Genomic DNA, 16,568 nt, shown 5'->3' on the forward strand with positions numbered 1-16,568 from the left:
TGTGGAAGAGAGGGTCAAACTGAAATATGTTATTGAACTGACTTGTTGCAGCCTAGCAATATAGTGCAATTCCCCAGCTATCTTCGGGTCGCCTATCTAAAATATTGATTATAGGAAGAATAAGCAGCTAGTGCAAAGTTAAATAGTACTTGGAAGTGATGTGTAAAGATCACACCATCACAGAAAGAGAAATATTTAGTATTTCTCCTACCAGTGACATCTTCCACAGAATTACAAGAAACTTGAAGCAATGAACATGTATTCAAGCCATCACACATTTGCAGGCACTGTATTTCTGCAAATCAGATCACACTTACAAATATTAAACCCCATTTGGAGTAATATAAATAATCTTACATAAAGACTCAATAAATACTTACAGGTACATAAAGTAAAGCAAATAAAACAACCTATATATTCTTTTAATAAGGGTATGTGTATATATATATGTGTGTGTGTGTGTGTGTGTGTGTGTGTGTGTGTGTAGAATAGTAACTTCCTGCCCCATTGAAAACTGTATGAGCTTATTTTCAAGGACAAAGAGAAGACTTATCTGTTATGATTTTATTATGACAATTTTTTTTAATCCTGAGTATGATCCTGACAGATGTAGCTAAGAGAGATTTTTTTTTTCATGAAACTGTTTTTCATTTTGCTAAAGAACTTTCTCTGCCAAACTGCGCTTAATCCAGTTTCCAAGTTTTACAAAATAGTTGTCATTTGGTTGTATCACATTGTGTACCCTCATATACCAGTTAGGTATAAAAAGTATGATTTTTCAGTATGTATTTGCTAGACATTTCCTAACGGAATATCAAGGTCCTACCTTAAGTGTCCTGCTGTCTTCAAATCATTTTTACAGAAAATTATTTGAATGTTGCTCACAAGTGATAGTAGTGATGATGACAATGATGAGGCTATTTGTTATTTTCTTATAAATCAAGTAACTGTCATTCGATAACTGTATCTCCTGATACGCCTCTCGCACAAGTCAGCATTAAAATTACTTTGGAGGGATCTCAGAATACATGCATTTTGATTAAATTATTACCTCTTCGTGGGTTTTCTGGAAATGTGAAATAGCTTCTTGAGTTTCTACGTTGGCATTTTGGTGGTGAGGATATGTGGGTACAAATCAGTATTTAAAAGCAGGTCTTATTTTCATATCAACTATAATTTGGAGAGGGTACAATAATAATGGTTACCTTGAAGACATGTAATTTAGATGACATTAAAAGTAGCATGCCACAATTTCTTCACTTTTTAAGTTGATCAAAATAAATCTTATCTCTATATCTATTTTTCTGTAAGTTGCACAAATATGATGAGCATGATTCCTGGGATTTTAACAAACTCCTTTTCTGTAGAGATGGTTTTTTTTTTAAGTGAAGCTATTTAGGACATTTCATTTCTAAATGAATTTTTCTTTGCCAGCTTAGATATTTATCCATCAATTCTGTGACTGCAGCCTTCAACTACATAGAACCCCCCCAAAAAAATAGAAAACTTTTTTTTAAAAGGGAAAGAACACGCCACATTGTAAATGAGATCCCACCCCCCACCACTCATAGACCTTCTAAATGTCATCTCTCTGATAAGTTTCATAGAGTGAGTTAGAGTAACTTGAAAATTTTGTTTATGTTAGCCTGGAGATATAATTAACAATGGGAAGATGGGAGTATGTTTTCCCTTGTAACTGTAATCTTGGATAAATCATACTAATTAATGAACTTCAAGGAATCTTTCAAAAAAGAGCACTTAGGCAAAGTGATGCCAAAGGCTACTTTTAAAGAGAAGTGTTTGAGAAACCCTTTCTTCCCTGGAAAGTTGCATCTAAATGACCTACTCATTCACAAAAATAATTGTTCTTGAGTGTGTGTGTGTGGGGAGAGAGTAATATATTGTAGTGTATGTAACTCCTCAATTCCTCCACATCCATAGCTTATTTTAGACCCCCAGTATACTTTTCCTGGCTCATTGTAGCAGTCTTCCGGCTGAGTTTCCCCGTTCTCATCCCTCCATCATCCAGCCCATCCTCTGCCTCCTCACGAGCTTTATTCTTTTTTCCTGTTCTCCCTAGTTTAAGTATTAGCAGCTCTTGCTGATTCTCCTAAACAGAGGCAGTGTTTCCCCTCCTCTGACCTCTGTCATTAGCCATCACTTTCTAGCTTATGGTTACTTACGTTTGGTCTTATCTCCCTGTAAGACTGTGTTCTCTCAGGGACAATGCTCTTTTTTTTTTTTCTTGTGCTTCATAAGCCCAATGTTTTGCACCTCATATTGCGTATAATTAGTGTTAATAGTAACTCACTAAATCAGTGTTGACAAAACTGCATGAATCTTGCATAAGGACTTCTAGTCTAACTTCAGTGGCCAACAGCACTCTCCAAATTCATCAGTTTGGAGTCCATGAGCCTCCATGGTCTGACCCTGCTTTCATATCCATTCTTATCTCTTGTAGAACCTTGTCCATATGGCATGTTACTGACAACTAGCTTACTTACAGCTTTTTGAAAAACATGACACTTCCCCAATTTCCTCACCATTGCTTATGCTGATTTCTCCCCCTGGGGAACGCACTCATTCCACCTAGAGTGCGCACTGCTTTCACAATATCAGCTTGAAGAAATATAATTTCATTTTTCAATCTCTTCTTAAACTGTTTCATCCCATAGAACCTTCCCCAGTCCTCTGAGCTGGCCCTACCTTGCATCTTCTGAAATTTTAGAGCAGATGTTTTTACACTTACCTCTTAGATTTGTGAACTTTCTCTTGGAGGTAACCACTTACTGAGTGCATGCCGTGTGCCAGGTCTGTGTTAAGAGTTTAATTCATTCTGTTAAATCTGCATATCACCTATTGATGCTTGCACACAACACACACACACACACACACACACACATGCTGTCATCAAACCATGGCGCTATAATAATCCTTTTCTGTTTTACCCTGTGGTCCAGAATAGAATGGGACCATATTAGCTAATTTAATGTCAGGTTGGGGAAGATGAATACGGCTGCAGTCACATGGAAAATAGCGAACATAATAACATTGTCACATTACATTAGTGTAGAAATGCTGTGTACCAAATCACAGCTCAGCTTCAGTGGTGTCTGTTACCATAAGGGATTAATACATCACAGTGCTGTTATTTTGGTGCTAGGAGGGTGTGGGCACTGCCATTAAAAGACTATCTTCAGAATTCTAAACTTTGCCCAAAGAAAACCTTCCCCATAGGAATTCATTGTATCTTTTGTATAAAAAATTAGAATTGTTCATTGAAACAAGGATGGAATACCTTTGACTGTGACTTGTTACCATGGCATTTTAAAATAGCTTCCGTTTTGTTTCTCACCTTTTTCTGTTGTTTGAAAAGAGAATCCAGTACCCAGTATCTGAGCATCAATATCAGAACGACCGGAAATGAATCATAACCTACAAAATAATAACTTGAATCAAAGTAACATTATTTCTCTCCCCTGGAGAGCTGCCAGCAGTTTTAAGTTGTGAGCTGACTTGCTGCTGATGCCATTTATGGCTGAATAAAATGCAGCAATTAGCTGTGTCCACAACCAGATCCTCATTGTGAGTGTGATGAATCTTATTAACTTTGAATCATTCAAGCTTCTCTAAATGGCAGCCCTTCAAGTTGTTTAAAGTAATTCATAGTAATATTTACTGATAATGCTTTAGAACAACTATCTAGGGTCAGACCTATCTGAGGTTAAACCATAAAGGATTAAAATATTTTTCATACTGAGTCAGAAAATGCAGTAAAAGAATGGAAAGCATAATGTGTGATAGAGAAATGTACTAGATAACAGAAGTGCTATCTCCTGCTATTTTGTATAAATTTATCTTTGTTCTTCTGGTTGGTAATAGGCATCATAAAAGTAAAAGCACAAAAGGAAGCATTCGTCTCTTTTCATATTGCAATTGGGCAGTCAACTGACAGCTTTAAGCTGTATCTGTATAAGAAAATTTAAGCGGGAAGAAAAACCGCCAAACAGTGGAGTAGAGTATTGCTGTATTTGAATTATTCAGATCAGCTCGCTGTGTTTTTCAGCAGCTGAATGATCCAAGTTTCTAAGTAGTCTTTTACTCTGTGTAATGGATGGCAGTTTGTTCCCAGAAGTCAGGAAGGTTGATTTTTTTTTTTTTCCCTGCCAGTCTCTCATTTTTCGGACTTGCTCGACCACCTGACTGTGTGGACCTTGAATGGGCCCTTGTGGTGGTGCTCTTCACCGCAGGCCTGATATAAATACAGGGGTGGCCTTTGGCGTTGACCTTACTGTGGTAATACTGTCACATCCCACCAGAGTCCAACTGGACCAGGGCTCCCTGGAAAGAAGCTTTGGCTCGTCGCCTTCGTTAACTATCCTTAAGGGATTGCGATGGTTCCAGTTCTCACTTGATGATATTTCAGAGAGCTCTGCGACCCTCATGTCTGGCTGAGTAATTTTCTTTTCGTCTGGGTGCACTTTGCACAGCTTTCTCCCTTTGCTGTCCAACCAGGATAGACCCAGCGGGTGCAGAATCCAGGCGAGGTCCAGGGAGGCTGCCTGAATCTGAGGTGCTCACTTTCGAAACTTGAGTTTACTGTTAGCTTTTAAATGGATTTTACTTCCCCTAGAAATGATGCACCAGAAGCCCTGGTGAACAGAATGAAGGGCGGTCATGGAGAAGTCTCAGAACCCTGCATCATAGTACAGAAGGATAGATAGAAATAACTCCCAGTTATTAATCAAGAAGTTGGGGAAGAGAGTAAAATGTTAGGTGATTCTCCAACTTTATGGAATCAGATTATCATGGGTATTTTTTAAAGGAAGAAGTATAAGATTAATAATTAGTTTCGCCTATGTGGAATAAGTATTTGATTTTAAAAAAGGATAAAATTATAATCGAATTTGGAAGGAAGTGGTTGGCTCAGGTATCAGTTATTGATATACTCTGTTGCTGTGAATATACCCCACCAGTGCGTACAAAGGACAGCAAAAATATTTTAATGTAATCACACCAAGATATTTTAATGCAAATCACACAATTAATAGGTATTATATGCATGTTGCTTATGTATTATAAGCTTTGTTTTTTCAATCTTCCCCAAATATTATTAGCTTCAATTTGTAAGTGAGGATACCTAGGTGTGGGCAGTTTAAATGACCTCTTTGGGCTGAAATGGTCAGTAACTGACACAGAAAGAATTTGGCTATAAGGTCATCAAACTTTAAGCCCATGTTCTTACTTGTATCCACAATTCTTTCCCCAGAGGGATAGATTCAGTGTCAATGCAGCTGAAATTCGCCAGATGCAAAATTCCCCAGAGAGGTTAATAATGACTGACAGTAACCATTGTAGATATTTTCCCATCCTCAACTGACTTTTGATTCTCATATTTAATTTTAAACATTGTGTTGTTTCATGAAACATGCTCTTCCCTTCAACTGCTCCGTGCTTGCTTCCAAAGATGAGTTAAAAATTCAGAGCTGTGTAAGGCATACTGTCATTAACTTTCGGTTCTGTTATAAAAAGGTACTGATTATGAAAGAGAGATGGGAATTTTCTGTGATGTTTCTGTGACAGCCTGAGTTTGCTCAAAAATAATAATTTAATATCTGATAATGAAGTCAGGTAAAATATTTCCCAAGATCCTTTTACTTGAAACCAATCCACAGTGTACATTATGGGAAACGAGGAGCAAAGGTACAGAATTGTGCTGACCACTGAATATGTGCCAACTGTTTCATTATGTTGATTACGCCTCAGTTTTCTCTTATCCAGTGTTGAGGCAGAAAGGAAAAAAAATGAAGTCAAAGGTGAGCAGTATGGTCTTTAAAGGTTTTCAGAAGATTCATGGGGATGACACAAGAGAATGCGTGAAGCCCAGATTATGAAAAGTTCCCGCAGGATTCGGGGTAAAGACCAAGGGCTCCTTGCATTTCCCCTTGTAGGGAAGGGAAAGAAATTTCAGGAGAGATGTGCAGAGTCCAGCAAAAAGGTCACAATAAAAATAATGTTGTGCTTGCATTAATGAATAATTCTAATCGTAAAGAAGGAAAATATTACTGTGAAGAAAACGCACCTTGCCCAGTGATCCTTCTTCCTTCCCTGAACAAAGCGTTCTGTGTCTTTAATGAGATTTACTGTAGCAATTAACAAGTGTGGGATTCTTTTATGGGGAGGAATTATGGTCTCCTCTGCAGCTCAGAGCTGTTATACATTGTTATGTCTCCCACAGCGTCTACAGCAGCATAAAGTACAAGGGTGGCTGTGAGCTCTGAGTATTCTGGAGTGTATGATTTTAATGACCCTAATGATCGAAATTCACATCTCTTAGAAAACGGCCTGTAGGGCCTGAGGCTTAATCTCCCCAGGATTTGGTGAAATAGGAAGGTACAAAGGCATTTCTTAACTTGAAATGATTTCAGAATGAAACACGTTTCACAAAAGGACAAGCTGATACAGAAGGATGTTTAAAAAAAATGGGTCGTGAACAAGGAGGAGGCTGTGTTTGAGGGAGACAGTGGAAACTGTTCGCGTGGGTGTGAACGCTTCTTATAAATATATAACATATGACCCTGTAGGGAGAGAAACAGATGGAATATGTAGCGGAAAATAAAGAGTACATTTCGCTCGGTTTCCTCACTGGAATGGTACAGGGTATGTTTTAATATTTGGCATCTCCTATTGGGAGGTTTTCGGGGCCTCGTCTGGATTCTGGCAGCTCAGGGCAGTACTGACATGGGGAGTGGTGCTGAGTGAAAGCAGACCTTTGAACATGTTTGCGAACTTCTCCACGTCATGACTTGATGCATAAATATCCCAACCATGTTTCCATGTCAAGTCCTTGATGGTCACTCAGATGCCCGGCATGCTGGAATCCGGAACCAAGGAACCGGATTCACGACACAATCATCACACCTTCAGAGTCAGGCCGTGTTGCTGAAACCGTGGGGTCCGCCTTCCACGACATCAATCACAGATCTGCTCTCCTAGGTCCTATTCAGGGCAAGTGCTCCATTTACTAAATTAAAAACAGAAAAGTGTCAGAGAAATATCATTTCCTCTCGGCCACAGGAGACATCACAGAAGTAATTAAACTAGATTTTTGTGTGTCAGGCACATTCCTTTTATTGACAGTGATGATAATTCTGTAAATCGGAACTTGGAAGCATTTTCAGTGTTGCTGAAGTGCAAAAGATAAAAACCTAAGGTTCTTAAAATTAAATCTCATGAAACTGAAACTGATCTATGGAGTGTAATATGAGAGGCTGCTGCCTGAATTGTGAATTCAGTACCTACAAGCTATGTGATGATGATGATTATACTTTTTTTCTTTGAACGCTGGGTTGCTGAAAGCTGTATTGATGTAAAACCAAACAGACTAGGTCTTCATACAAGCCATCTTTTATGGTTTTAAGGCCACCTGGAAAATCGTCTCTCCATAACCCCAGTGTTTCCTTTTCTGATGTTGCCAGTAGGTTTTGTTGATATTCATTTCCCCAGCATCTTTGTATTCTTTCATTCAACATTTAGGGTTTTGCAGAATCTTGCTCAACCAACACAGCTGTACACCATGCCTCGTACATCAGCTCTTTGATACTGGCACGTAGAGACACAGTGGTGTAGACACTGAGCATTCTCTATGCACTCACCTCTGCTGAACGACTCCCTCACCTGGATTGTCCTCTCCCTCCCTGAGTTCCACTCTGCCTGAGAAAATTCAGTCTATCAAGATGACCCAGCTCATATCAAGTTCATCCAGGGTAGGACAGTCTTCAGTCAGTGGGTGTTTTATCAGCTTCTGAGTCTCCAAACAGTTGCTGTCTAACAGGCGTCTTTTTCTGTGTATACACCTTTATTTCTCAGCTATAAGTTACATCCCATTCTTCTATTTTTGGTCTTATTTCTTGCAGTAAATGCTTAGTAAGACTTGAAGATTGGTGCCTTGAAGCCTCCATTCCTTACTTGATTTTTTAAGACCTTAATTTTTTTTTTTGGATCAGTTTTAGGTTCACAGCAAATTAAGAGGAAGGTACAGAGATTTCCCATAGGTCTCCTGACCCCACACATGTATCGCCTACCCCAACAGCAACATCCCCCACCGGAGTGGGACATTGGTTACAATTGATGGACCTACACTGACACATCATAATCACCCGAAGTCCGTAATTTTTAGCTTAACTGATGTGTGTGCCCATCCCTACAGTTAAAAAAGATATGTGTATTTATACACATACATATTATATAATATCTGGCACAGGTACTGTACTGTGTGTGTATACACACACACACACGTTATATAATATCTGGCAGGAGTACTGTATGGTATCTTATTACACTACTGTAAATGCATTTTTCATTATCTTTATTTCCAATAGTAAAGACCCATGTGGAAGTAGAGTCTTACGTAGCTAGAAAGAAAGTGCTTTGAGTAAAGACGTGTGTGCTTATCTGGAGGAATGTAGGTGAGTGTGTAAGTGTGTGCATGTGCACATACCATGGGAGGTGGATTTAAAAACATCACTTTCTATTTTCTTCAAATTCTGCTATGTCCTGTTTTGTATATTATCACATTAAATCTAACAAATTCTGAGACCTTTGGTTGTTTCAAGATAACTTTTTTTGTTCAGTTTACTTTTCTTGTTAATTAGCTGACACCTGCAGGAATCATCACATCATCATGGAATGCTACACTGCGAATTTGATCTTTTCTAGCTAAGCTTTACGATTTTGCAACATTGGTGTATTTTTCTGGCACTAACGTTAAGTTCTCTGGGGGGGAAATGATACTATTTCTCCTGTAATAGCGTATCACTTGTGTGCCCTGATTTAGTTAGTGTACCAGTGTCCTTGAAGAATCCTGTAAATGTTGCCTTTGCAACAGCTCCAGAAGCATCAGATGCCCCTTTGATGTTATACAGAAGCAATTCAAAATATGCTTGTTTTTCCCTTTCTATATTAAATACGATGAAGATAGCATTTGTTTACACAACTGTACCAAGTGCAAGAGGCTCGCTTGGCCTTATTACTCTCGGAGAATTTGCCTAGTATCAGTTTAATAGGATGGTGAACATTTTCTATCTTTCAATCTATGTAAACCACAGTCAGTCTGCCAGCATCAGAAATAGAACCTGCTTGGTTGTTGGAGAGGTTGAGAAAAAAGTATAAAAAGTAAATTCCAAGGACACTAGAGTTTGTTTGTCGAAATCAAAAAGAAGGCAGTAAAATGAACAGACTGGACTAAATCAGTGGTTCCCAAAGTGTGGTTCCTAGTCCAACAGTGTCAGCGTAACCTGTGAGTGTGTTAGAACTGAATGCTCCCACATTCCAGACCTCCTGAATTAGAGACTTGGAAGTGGAGCCATATGCAATCTGTATTTTAAGAGCCTCCAGATGATTCTGATACACCCTCGAATTTGAGAACTCTTACACTCGATGATCTCCAAAGTCATCTTCTCAGTTCTTTGCTTTCCATATAACAAAGACTGTATTTAATGGAATAAAGGGAGTTTGCCCAAAGAATTCTCATAACTGAAATATCACGACTAGATTTATGAGATGCTCTCAATGCAATCTTGGATGCTTCTTTCATGGTGATTTGAAAGATATTACACAAATTTTCATTTTGATGATCAGCCTCTTCCATTGGCTGGCGATCGTAAGAATGTTTGACAAGTTTCCACTCCCACTACTTATGCTGTGAAACATCTAGTTCAAGGCAAAATTTTCCCTGCAGTATGAGGAAGATGACTAAATCCAGGTGCATAGCTCTTTATTCATATCCTTTGAGCTTCTTCAGAGTAGTACTCTGATAATTGATTTGGAAAATGAAGTCATTATTCTTATCTGGAAACAAATTTGGCCTAAAAGTAAGTTGAGTCAATAAGCTACTGTCAAACGTGCCATTTGGGTGAGAGTATGTTCTTCACATGGCATCCTTGTTCTTTGCCTAAAATGTTCCGCATCTTTACCTACGCTTACCACCTGCTAAATAAATGTGATCCCAGTTTAATTCCCCAGATATGATTTCCCTTCTCATTAACAAATAACTTTATCTTGACACAAGTAATGATCTGTATGTGAGTCATTCAGTCAGGATCTCCAGATGTGACCTTGAGTTTGTGGGTCTCAATATCCCCATTATAAAAGGAGAGATTTGGTTTGCCTGGTCTTGAAGGTCCCTCTGAGCTCCAAGGGTCTGTGAGTCACTGTTGCTATATTCTTTCTCTACATTTCCCCAGCCCTCAGACCTATTTTTACTCGCGTGTAAGGCTCTTGTAGGATGCAGCCTACAGCTCAATCACACAACACTAGTCTTAAGCTATATTTTAGCAAAAGACCTTTCCTGTCAAGACCTATAAAGAGGAAGAACTGGGGAAAAGAAATCTGATTAATGGGATGTCTTCCTCTTTGAGAAAGGAAACTTTGAATTAATCCTGAAACACAAGGCAAAGACATCCACTATTTGTTTTTTCATGTTTGTATAGCTATTTATTTATAGCTCTTTTCAGATATCTATTTACATCAAATTTGTTTTGAGTTGAAAATTTTTACTGGGGCGGAGATCATGCCTGTGTACTTGCTTGGCTAAATGCTAAATTATTGGTAATACTTAATGAATACTTTTTGGTGAGTAAAAAAAAAGCAAACAATATAATTAGGGATGTATAATCATTCATATGATCAGAATACAGCTACAAGTTGAACATCTACTATGTGCTGGGTTTTTTATATTAGATTTTTTCCTTCTCATAATCCTTATAATTAGGATTATGACATCTATTTTACAAAAGTTATATATCAGGTCAAAAAATATTCACATGTTAATAAGAATAAAAATCCAGGCTTATCTCACTTAAAATTCCGTGGTCTGCCATCCACAGATTGCATCATACAGTCTCTGCTTATTGAATAAATTAGTCAAATTGAGAGGATTCATTCAGCGTCCTTTACTTCCTTCTCAAATGTTTTAGAGCACACACAAGCTGAATTAATATATGCAGAGCTCCTCAATATAAGAAATTTTAAAAACGAAGAACCGATACAGAGCAAGTTAGTCCTATTTTTCCATCTAAATCACTCATCTTCAGGCCTGCAGCCTACACACTGATATAGATTAACACACGTGACTAATACACGTAATGAAACATTACAAGGGTTGCGGCTTCAGAGAGAAAGCTTCTGTATACACTCAGTGAATGAGCAGACTTAAAAATGGTGCTCTTTATGAAGCAGAATGTAGAACATTCTGAATAACCTGGGAAATTATGTTTTCTCTATTTAAGATACTGCAAATTTGGGATGTTGTTAAAAATATTTGTGGAATGATAGCCTATGATTTTTCCTAGTTAGCAGGTTTCTAGTCTATAGTTCTAGTGTGTAAGGAGGAGAAAGATCGTCTTCCACAGGGAGGCTAACCTTTCATGAAGTTGCCTCTTCCGCCTGTGATTTCTATACTTCTGAACAGATCATTTCCTTTTGCTGGAAGTGACCATGATTTAATTTTAGTAAATTCTGGCTCTCCAGCTGATACTTGTACTGTGTAGGAGACTTTAACACCTCTGCTTCTGACCTGAAACGCTGCCAGTGGGAAATGAGAAACGGTGTGAAAGCATCATTCTGCCTTCCAAGGGTCACTTGTGCAGAAACAGAGGGCCTTGTGCTTAAGACTCCTGGGGATTAGGAACACATTTACATGGTAAAATGATCTGAATCTGAGGGTGTTATTAACTGTGCACTTACTATGTCCAAAACACTGTGAGAAATATGGAAAGTGAAATGATTGGGCCCTTGCCCCCAAAGGAGTTTTCATCTTGGGAGAATGATTCCCAAGACCCAGGGCAGTGGGGAGTATTGTTTTGTTCCATGACCTGTCCCACAAATGCTTACAACAATGTGTGGTGCTTAGTACGTAGTCAGTAAATATTTGCACAGTGAATGAAATACATTGTTAATAAGATGACTAATAATTTACGTACTCACTCTGGTATAAACATTTGCTCGATGTGAATTCAGAGGAGGGGCCCAGCAGAGTAGTGGGCTGGCTGAGTGGAAGTCATGGAAGTGAGGCAGACCTCAGCTGGGGAGAGAAGCAGGGCGGGCATCCAGGCAAGGGACATAATGTGAGCAAAGGAGAATCTATAGATAAAATGTTCACGGATCCAAAGACATCTGTTGAGCATCTTCTGCAACATCAAGTGCTCTGCTAGGCTCTGTGAACACAGAAATAAAAGGAGGCTGTGAATACAGTGGAAAGATCACGGACTTTGGAGACAGACCCAGAATTGCATTCTGGCCAAGCTAATTAATATATCTGAGACTTGGCCTCTTCATCCGTGAAATGAGGACACGATTGCAGATCTTGCAGGGCTGTGTTGAGAATTAAAGCCCAGCCTGGTTGGCACTGGCACCTGCTGCCCTTGCCTTTCCTTTAAAGGAGCTCATGGAGGAGAGGAAATGAGTGGCATGTGTGCAGATCATTACAATTTAAGAAATGCTTTCTTACTTTGCTTTTCAAAGTGTGGTCTGAGGACCAGCAGCACCTGCAAGCTCACTGGAGATGCAGACTCACAGGCCTCCCCTCCCCCTTCACACCCACGGAATCAGAATCTGCATTTAACGAGACCCCTGGTGATTCACGTGCACACTGAAGTGAGACGCACCCCTCAAACAGCAGTATGTAACTAGGCCAGAGCAAGGAGGGGCTGAGTGGACTTAAGGAACTGAGGGGAGACGTCTCTTAGAAAATGAAATCTAGAGGCATTCAGAGAGAAAATTTACATATGTGTGGATGGATTTATTTAGTAAATCAGAATTCCTAATTTGGAAAATTCGGTGTAGATTCACCTTGTTGACATCACTGTTTTCACATCACAATGACTTTTTGGTTAATCTCTAGTGGTTTAGCAGGCAAAACGCATGCCAAGGCAGCAGTTCTGTCAAAGTGAGGCCAGTCCTTGATTCTTGTTTCAGTGCATTAGAAGGAATAGCTCTAAAATCTAGGATTTACTGTGAACCTGTCCAGAAGAAGTCTGAATTCACAAGCCCCCTCCCAAACAGCTCACAATGCAGACATTTCATTGGATAGTCTAATTTAATCACGGAGGTCTTGGCAGAAACTCCTTTTTTTCTGAGCCAGTAATTGGGATAATATAAGAGTTAGTCATTTGGTGCTTGGGGGAAAAATAAATACTCAGCTTTCCCTAGGCTGTCCCCGAAGGCTCCTCTGGTTTAACATTCATTTTCTTTTTAATGTTAGAATTGCTTCTATTTTATGTGGAGCCACGTGGTCCTGTTCATTGAGTTGGCAGGTGGCTTCAATCCTGTAATTATGATCTTGATTGTCGGCTACCAAAGCACAAAAGAAAACCGTAGTAATCCACTCCAGTGGTCTTTAGTGAATTGTTGCATATGCTTTTTGGTATATCCCTGCACATAAATCTCACAGTAGCAATAAAACTATTAGGGAAGTAAAAGATACGCATTTTAATTTTCATAAAATTGTCATAAAATTCAATTAACTATACTTTCCCAAATTGCAGTTCACTCTGGGAAGTCCAGGGTTTCCTAATCTGAAATTGCATGTTCCTTTCACTTTTCCTAGTGACCTCTGTTAATGCTTTAATCATTACACTTACACGTCATCTTGCAGCAGCATCTTCTCTGGGGTCCCTTTGTTTCCTTATCTTTCTGCGAATTTTCTCCTGCTTTCCCACTTACAGCTTTGCAGAGGCACTTCCAGTACCATTTTATTTATTTTTTTCCCTGTTGCCTTAATTGGAGGGAGAAAGGGAGAATGGAGAACATAAGTAATCCACACACATTTAGGCATAATAATTGCACAGAATGGAGGAAAATGTTCTTTGGTGCTGTATCCACAAGTAATGAGGAAACAAAACAGAGAAGTTTTCTTTATCAGACTACAAAGAGAGTCTGACCAACCCCCGCTTTGCTAATCTATAGAAGTGAACGTCCCTCCCGTGTTTTTAGATTGTTCACCTTCCTCTCAAAAGTAGTTTAATAGTACAGACTAGAGAAGGGTCTCCTGGTGTTCAGCTTTTATTACTTTCACTGACTAAAGTGCAGTACATTTCCTAGTATAATTACACCCGAGTTGTCACAATAAATGAACACAGTATATTTTACGATACACTTTACTTTGGTGATTATCATGTTTGTTCACCCATCTCTCAGACTTAATAACCCATGGGGGGCTTCTGCTAACATTGGTGAATGGAAATTAATGAAGCTCTCTCATTTGTGGCAAGGTCTTTATTTCAGTTGTACAAAAGCCATAGACAGGATAGGTAGTAGATTTAGGGAATTTTTGAAATATCTGCAACAATGCAGTGTTCCCTGCTCACTGTATGACTTTTCTAAATCTAACTACTAATTTCTTAGCACCCATAAAGGTGAATGTTAGCCAAATGCATTTTTAATGGAAACCAACTGATGTTCCTGAGTATTTTTAAAAACAAGATTAAAGAAAATCCTGATGTAAACGGAGCTCTCCTGTGAGGTATATGTCTATATTTGATTTCAAGTTGACCTTTTGCAGGACAGAGTTGCTTTCTATGCTTATGGTAGAATTAGAAAAAAAATGTCAGAATGTGCATTTGGCTTAAATACCATGGAATCAAAATGTAAGAATGCAGCCCTCTTAGAATGGACATTTGAAAGATTGTCCATTCTGCTTGTTGCATGACCATGACATATCTTATCATAGAGATCTCCGATGCAGCCCAACAATAATGAGATCTTTTTCTTTAAGGAAAGGATAAAGGAATTGCATGCCCTGAGTCGTATGGTATTGTATCAGGTTTTATAAACATGCAGGGCATTTTTCCCTCAAATCAGACAAGGCGCATTCATGTAGTCTTGGCCATAAAATAAGTAATTTGGTTCCAACTTTTGAGTGAGCGTAAAACCTTTTTTGTCCGATTATGAAGACAATACATACTTGTAGAACAATTGAAAACATAAAACAAACAAAAGGCAAAACAAAACCACCTGCATTTCTACAATTAGGTTCCTTCCCCTTTAAAGGAAGTTTTAAATTCAACAGCCAGGAAGTACTTACTCAATATTTTCTACGGGCTTAACATTGTGTTAACTACTGGGAAAAAAAGGAAAGAAAGAAATTCAGTTTACTCTAGATACAAGACAAGAATGTGCTGTAACAATGGCCAGAACAGTGTTGGAGCAGTAGCCACCGTGTAGTGTTGTACAATTTCTGTATTGCAGACATCTGGGAGGCACCATCCAGCTCTTAGTCCTGTGAACCATTCTTTTAACAAATATTTTGGCAGCTACGTGTCTTGCTGAAGTTGCACTTTTTTTTTTTTCAGTTCACAGAAAGTTACCATATGTGTTGCCATGAGAAATGCAAGATGGTGTATAACCAAGAGCGATGTGATATAATACAATATAAATTCCATAGGTGTTACAAGTGAGGAGTAAAGCTAGGCCTTGAAGTTCATCTGAGATTTTCTTACATCAATTTAAAAGAATTAGCAAGTTGAGGATGTCGGTGCCAGGTTCCTAGATCTATCTCCTGGGGAACCAATGTAAGGGCTTTCTCTACTTCTGGGTGTCCTTCTCTTGAGGAAATCACCTCTTGCCAATCCTAAGGTAGACGGATTGCCACTGAAGTATTGAGAGTCACCTAGAACGAATTTTCTAGAGCAGCCCACGAATAAGTCCCTTTACAGAAAGTAAAAGGAGGAGAACTTGGTGGGGTAAATGGCAGTTGGTGTCCACAAGGGATGGTGTTTCTACAGAGCAGGAGAGATAAGTTATGGGTATAGTGTGTCGTACATGCCAGCTATTTTGGTGGTAAATTTAAAAGAGTGAGACAAGGGTGAGGCAAGAGAGTCACTCATTTGGCTGTAAAATTTAAGGGGGCACTAAACCCTCAGTAATTAGTGCAATATTTGAAAAAAATAAAAATTAATGCAAAAAAAATCTGTGATGAACAAAATGTGAACATTTTAAATCCAGAAGGCATCAGTATTCCTGTTTTCCTTCTCTCTGACTCCAGCGTAGCTCAGCCCACCACTGTGAACTGATCCTGTCTTTTTGAAAAATGTTGATATTTTATTCATCATGAACAAATTTTGATGTTTAAAATATTCATCTTGATTTTTAAATATTGCTGTGTGAGAGTGTTTGTCTTGATCACCGAGGTTTTGGCCCCGCCCTTGAATGTTGCCCCTGAGGCAAGTCTTTACGCCAATCCTGGCACATATCCACTTTACAGAAGGCCACTGGGCAGGCACGTAAGCAGAGCCGAGACGGAGCTGCAACTTGAACTTGGCTCTGTTCATTATTAATCCGTAAGTCCCAGGACTTCTTCTGCAGGACTGTAAATCAAAAGACAAATCAATAATACTGAGTGCATGACATGATTATGGGTACTGTGGGTGCTGTAATTTGCCGAGGAGACCCAGCTTCCCACAGGCTGATCACAAACAGAGAGTTAATTGCCTCCTCTTGCATTTTAGAAAATTAAAGTTAGGCAACTCTGTCCCACACTGTTTTCTAGGAGATCTTATTACTTTTATGTA

General features: G+C 38.9%; 1 protein-coding gene across 4 annotated transcripts in view; it reads left to right on the forward strand.

Annotated features, from left to right (window-relative positions):
* The window catches only part of NRXN1 (neurexin 1), a 1,026,070-nt gene that overhangs the window by 535,291 nt on the left and 474,211 nt on the right, over positions 1-16,568 (forward strand). The window lies entirely within an intron of this gene.

This window comes from Vicugna pacos, chromosome 15 (assembly GCF_048564905.1).
Source record: "Vicugna pacos chromosome 15, VicPac4, whole genome shotgun sequence".
In the NCBI taxonomy this organism is placed as follows: domain Eukaryota; kingdom Metazoa; phylum Chordata; class Mammalia; order Artiodactyla; family Camelidae; genus Vicugna; species Vicugna pacos.